The sequence below is a fragment of the Diceros bicornis genome, chromosome 4 (assembly GCF_020826845.1).
Source record: "Diceros bicornis minor isolate mBicDic1 chromosome 4, mDicBic1.mat.cur, whole genome shotgun sequence".
Taxonomy (NCBI): domain Eukaryota; kingdom Metazoa; phylum Chordata; class Mammalia; order Perissodactyla; family Rhinocerotidae; genus Diceros; species Diceros bicornis.
In genome coordinates, this window is record NC_080743.1 from 74,419,229 (window position 1) to 74,425,302 (window position 6,074).

The 6,074-nt window shown below is 54.1% G+C and overlaps 1 protein-coding gene across 1 annotated transcript in view; it reads right to left on the minus strand.

Annotated features, from left to right (window-relative positions):
• PLXNA2 (plexin A2) overlaps positions 1 to 3,618 on the minus strand; it is a 213,163-nt gene extending 209,545 nt beyond the window's left edge. Inside the window, exon 1 of the mRNA XM_058539765.1 lies at positions 2,991 to 3,618. The gene's annotated coding sequence lies outside the window, so the exon portion shown is untranslated. The remainder of the gene's footprint in view (positions 1 to 2,990) is intronic.
• Positions 3,619 to 6,074: the final 2,456 nt, after the last annotated feature.

Here is a 6,074-nt window from a genome sequence, read left to right on the forward strand (position 1 = left end):
ATGAGCTATAAAAGGACAGTACCTCCAAGCCTGCTTCCACTAGTTTCCCTGCGGACGGTCCTGAATTATTTGCAGTTAACAGACTGTAACACAATGCTCCGGTCTCTTTATGATCAGAGTGGGGGTAGGGGTGGGGGTGGGGGGCTCGGCTTGGCGCTCCTTGCCTCTCCATTTGCCATGATGGACAGAAGTATATTGGGCCCCATTCTGTGTGTGTGGAGACAGCTGTGTGGCAATGTAGGGAGACAGCTGGGGGCTGGGGGCAGTGTTGCTGCTGGAGACCACACTAAACCCCATATCTCGGGGAGACTGCTGTAGAAAAGGAGGCAGGATAGAGATTATAAAACCCCCAAACAGTGACAACTCCAGCACCATAAATATTTCATAGTACCTGAACTGGCGTGTTTAGGCTGCTGCCAGCTGCTGCCTTGTATATTTAACTGTGTCACTGGTTTTGCCTCCCGCTCGTGTGCTTTCTTGTAACATGCCCATGAAATAAAGATTAGTGAACTCATCAGAAGTATCTGTAAATGGGAAAGGGGCCTAGGAGAGATGTAGCTCTTCTTTGAGGGTTTTCTTTTTAACCTCATTTTAAGCGCAGACTCGAGTGCAACAGATGGTGAACTTTTACATCCACACCTGCAGCTTTTGATGGTCAAGAGAGTTGGAGCGTGAACGTTCTCTGGTGCTTTGGGGACACGGGTGGGTATTCAGGCCGGCTCTGAAAGGAGGTCACCAACTTTGTAATGACATGGTTTCTTTCAGGGGATGGACATGCGACAGTACCATCTATTCTTCATTTAGACTTGGGCTGAAAGCCCAACCGGCCCCTCTGCCCTGCTGCAGGCTGCGAGGTACCCTCATCCTTATGTGCGGTCAAAGAGAAGGGCCAGGTGGGATCCCCTGGCCAGACTCGTGGTCCCCGGGCAGAGGAGACCTTCTGGCACTTTACCACTTCGGATCCTGCTGCTCCTCAGCAGCATCTCCACTGCACATCGCTCCAAATGTCACTTCCATTTAACTGCTTTGCAAGCCAATTTGCCCCATCCTAATGCAATTTGCTGAGGACAGTGAGGGAGCAGAGAGGGCAGTCTGCACTGCCTTCTCTTTATCAGCGGGTCTCTGGAGAGGGTTGGCTAGGGGACAGAGGGGAACAGCTCTTTTGGGTAATGCTGACAGTGAAAGCAAGTTCCGGGATGAGGAAGGGTCGGGATGAAAGGCAGAGATGCCAGGTGGAAGAAGGGAAAAGAAAAACAACCTCGCTAGGGTATCTTGACAGATTGCTCTCTCAGTTTCCTTGGTTCCCTACCCTCTCTCCTCACCACCACCCCCCACCCTGCACCCCCCAGGCCAAGGAGGAGAGATCGCAGGTAATTAATTCAAATGGTGCTATGTGAGGTGAGGGGGAAGTTAATGAATTCTTCTCTCTTCTTGCCAGGAGGTCAGAGGAGAGAGGGCTACTAGAAACTCCAGGAGCTTTCTGGGGTGATTGCACAAAAGTTGTGCATTTCAATGAGGAATAGCTGAATTCCTCCAGCCAGAGCTATCTCTTCCCCAGGCTCTGTCACTCTGTTGAAGGCCCCAGAATCCAAAGCCTGCCCAGAGGGAAGAGTGAAGTTTCAAGGTCTGGGAAAGAAGCCCAGCAAGACAGGAGCCCGCTATTGTGTAGGAGGGGGAGAGCTGAACCCCAGTCCTGCTCCCAAAATGTCCAGCCCAGCCCTGATATTCATCTGAGTCTGCTGCTCATAAACCTTGTCCACTGTGCTCGTGAATACAAGGACCGGGATGAGTGGGTCCCAAAATTTCTGTGGGTTCCTCCAAGCTGCTGGACCCCCAAGCCACTGCCTCAAGCAGCCCCACTCCCTCAAACTGGTCCTGTTGTTATGTCCCTCGGATACCCACTACTGGTATGCCACTATTAGCCTAGGATCTTAGATTCCAACAGGAGACCTGATTGGATTTCCATTGCCCACCCAACGAGGCTCTCATTTCTAGACTCTGAACTGACCCAGAACCCCAAGTCTTTTACCCAGCTCCCCCCTCCCTACTATCTCCATCACTCAGAGCTGTTTGAGTAAGTAGCTCCTCTTAGAGCAAGGGTCATGCCAAACAGGTGGACATTTGTCAGGGACCTGGAATGGCAGTTTCTGGTGACTCTGTCCTTGCCCATCCAGACTGTGATTAACATTTACAGACACTACCTGTGGGATGGATAAAAAGAGCTAGAATTTTCTGAGATCCCCACATCACTTGTGGGGGGGGGGGCGGGCAAGAAGGAGCACACGGAGGGAAATATTCTCAAATGGTTAACAAGTAGCCTCTCAGAGTTTAGGCAAGCTCCTACTTCAGCCCCCAACCCTCTGGTGCTGCTCAAACCAAGGGATGGTCCTGATGGGTGCTTCATCACGAGGCAGCACAGAGGGGGTCGAGGGGCACTTATCCCCATTCAGCGCCTTGGAATTGCTCCCCGAGCCTCACGGACCCCGCGCAAATGATGCATTCCCCCTTCGATTCCCAAGTCCCCTGATCGGCACGAACAGCCAGCAGCCGCCAGGGACTCCAGCACCCAAGTGAACGCCCCCAAATCGAGCACTGGCCACTGTGGCCTTGGGCTCTCTTGCTCATGCTACCGAGGCCCGCTTTGGGCTCCAGCTGTCGGGACAGCCCCACCACCCCTGTGCTCCCCAAAGCCGCAGAGAGCCGGCAGGTGCGCGGTGGAGGCGCGCCGCGGAGCGCCGTCGCCAGCAGCCGGTGGCTGGGAAGCCGGTGCCGGCTGGGAAGCCCGGGGCGGGAGGCAGCGGCTCGGAGTCCGCTCGCACGCGCGCGCGCCGCGTTCCGGCCCGCGAAAGTGGCCGAACCGGTGCGGGGACTCGCCCGCCGCAGCCGAGCCCGGGGGCCTGGGCCCGGGACCCCAGAGAGGCGGGCGCGGGAGGAGCCGCCGCGGGGTGTGCGCGCGACTGGGGAGAGGGCGGAGGGCGCTGCCGACTTACCCAGCTCGGCGACGTCGGTCTGTCCTTCCGTCCCCGGTCTGTCCGCCTCGGCCGGCGGCGGCTGCCGAGGGCGGCGCGCTGCCCCCTCGCTGCCCGCAGCTCGAAATCACGGGGACGACCAAAGCCACATGGAGTCCAAATTCATTAAAATCCACGTCAAGCCACCAGCCACTTATCTGTATTCCTGAAGTGGCCCCTCGGTCTCCGGTCCGCGCGCCCCTCCGTCCTCCGTCGCCCCGCAGCAGCCCCACCGGGCGCTGTCGCCGGCTCGCGGGGGGAACCCGGAGGCGCCGAGGGGGCGTGTGGGGGTGGCTGGCGGTGTCTCTCCTTGGGAAGCAGCAGAGCCCCGGCTGTCTTCAGATTTTTCCAGCGCGACTTTCCGGGCTCCTCTGACATCAGCAATCCCGGCGCTTCCTTCCCTTCTTGCTCCCCGGTTCGTTCACAGTCCCATTTCCTCCGGGAACCTGGCTTTCGAGATCTATTTCGAGGTTTGCCTCGCTCGCTCCCGCGCTCGCGCTCCCCGCCGCTCCCCAGCTCTCGGGGTCTCTCTCTGGATCGCTCGCCCTTCCGGCTGAAAAATTCCCAGCAACTGCGCTCAGCCGCCCTCCCGCTCCAGTCTGGCGCGGACGCCGCTCCGCCCGGCAGCTCCGGCTCCCGCGGTGGCGGTGGCGGCGGCGGCGGCGGAGCCCTCAGCGCCGGCCTCCCTATATTACCATGCAGCTCATTATCATAGAGGCCGCGCGCGTTAACCCCCTCCCTGCCGGCCGCGTCCGCCCGGGCCCGGGCCGCGCCCGCCGCTGGCACCGCCCGCCGCAGCCAGCCCCCTGCCCCCTCCCCCGCCCGCCCAGACTTCCTCCTCCCCGAGCTGTCAACAAAGGAGGATAGGGTTTGGCATCGGGAGGCCACCCCGCTGCCCGCCCTGCGCGCAGCTCAGCCTGGACCCACTGGCCACTTTAAGTGGCCAAGGGGGCAACGAAATCCTGCCAGGGCCTGAGGATTCCGGTCGAGGCCTTGCGAGCCCCGCTGGCTTAGCCCTGGGGGCGGGGAGCTCAGGACGCAGGCAGAGTGGGTGAGGGCAGTGGGGACGTGGGCTCCCCCTCCCTTAGCATCACCTGTCACCGCGCACATCCTGCACACTTCCCTCTTCATCTTTAATTTGAGGGAGGGGTGAGTGGGGAGGAACCAGCCCTGCCTGATGAGGTTGAGAAGGGGGTCTTGGAATTTGCAGGAGCAAATTTTCTTTGCTCGTGAATTTCAAAAAGCCAACAAGCTGTCAAATGAGTTTTGAAGTTGTTGTTGTTGTTATTTTTATAATACAAAGATAAGCCTTGCTCTGAATCTCAAGCTTCCAGCCCTGTTAGGGATCCTGGGCACCTGGCAAGCCTGGGGCACCAGACAGGAGCTTTCTATATCCAGACCAAGGGAGGCTGCCTGGCAGGGGAATCAGAGAGGTGGCGGTAAGACAACTTATTTTAATAACCTAAGGTGAGAGAGGTTTCCGGATGGCAATGCCTCGGTGCCTTTACGACCATTGATTCGGTGCCATATAGAGTCTCAGGATCTCCGCAGCCTCTGGACGCAGCTTTCCGAAAGGGGCCTGCAAACTAGACACCAGCGAGTTCGCAGGATCTGCGTAGTCCATGCTCGCGATTAGAGCACACGCGAGTTGACTCAACACGTCTAAGTATTCTGCTAAACTCCCTCTACTGCCCTCTCGTGGCCACAGTCTTCAGTGGTATAAGTAGAAAAAAAATTCACTCCTCTGAAATCCTCAAGGGAATCACATGAAATTCTCAGAGCAGTAGGGGCCTTTAAAAAAAAAAGAATTTAAACTCACCGGTCATCTTGCACAATCATCCATTCAGTACAGGAATGGGAAAAATCTAGGCTTTACTTCACCTACAGAAATTAGCTAAGTCTTCAAAAGTTCTTTCTTCATTGTAATTAGCTGAAATTTGTCTCCCTGTGACTTTCACTGGTTATCCCTGGTGTCCTGTGGAGCCACAAAGAGTCTGTCTAAGCTGTCTTCCCTCATCCAAACCTGTTCTTTTCTCTGAACTTCTTTAGCATTTATTGTTGGCACCCCTCCAGGCAATTATCACAGGTTACCCTATATTGTTATTTGTCTTTATAAATAGATCTTCTCTCCCCATTCAGAAAGTCTAGTCTACCTTCTTATCTCTGGGTAGATGGAATCTAAACCACAATTTATTAAGGAAGATGACTTGAAGAAGATGCTAGAAGCTTTTGTAACAAATTTCTCCCATTTGTTTGATACATGGAGCATTGGTCTGGCCAGCTACACCTGAGGCAGTCAGTGTTAGGGTTGGAAACATCTAGTTGATAAAGTTGGAAGCTGAAAATTAGGGACTTTCGGTTCTACATCAAGAGTTGTGTGACCCTGGGAGAGGTCACACCTCTGCTCCCTGCCTCAATTTAATCATGTCTTGGGAAGATTATAATACAATTTAAATAATTTTCTAATACCACTTCTCCCACCTGTGGTCCAGAAATAAAGCCTACAATGAAGAGTGAGGAGGGATAAAATGAAACAGACTCCTCCATTCACCTCATCCTTCGCTCCCAGCCTCCCCAGCCCTTCCCAAATAAAGGGAGAGAAAAAGAGAGGGAGGAAGAGAGAGAGAAGACAGACAGCATGACACAATGTCACCCAGTTTCCACATTGCCACTGAACAGGGTCCGAGATCTGAGTCCTGTGAGGTGATGGGAGTGCCCATGCTCACCATAACAATGGGAAGAACACTAACCTGGTCTACTGGAATGTACCCTGGATGAAGTTCCCTTAACATCACTGGGCCTCAGTTTGTCCATCTGTAAGACGAGAATTTCTACTTTCAATCTTCAGACAGTTGAGGAAATTAAAACAGATATATGTAAAAATGTTAAAAGAATTAATAGTATCATTAAAGTGGAAAGATTTGTTCACGTTTTTAGTCCTAAGAGACGAGAACAAATATGGATCTTACTAGTTAAGCCCATAATTGTAACAATGTATCTTCAGAATAAAAAAAGAACAACTCAGGTTTATAGTTTGTATTTAGATATAACATCCTCTGAGGCAAT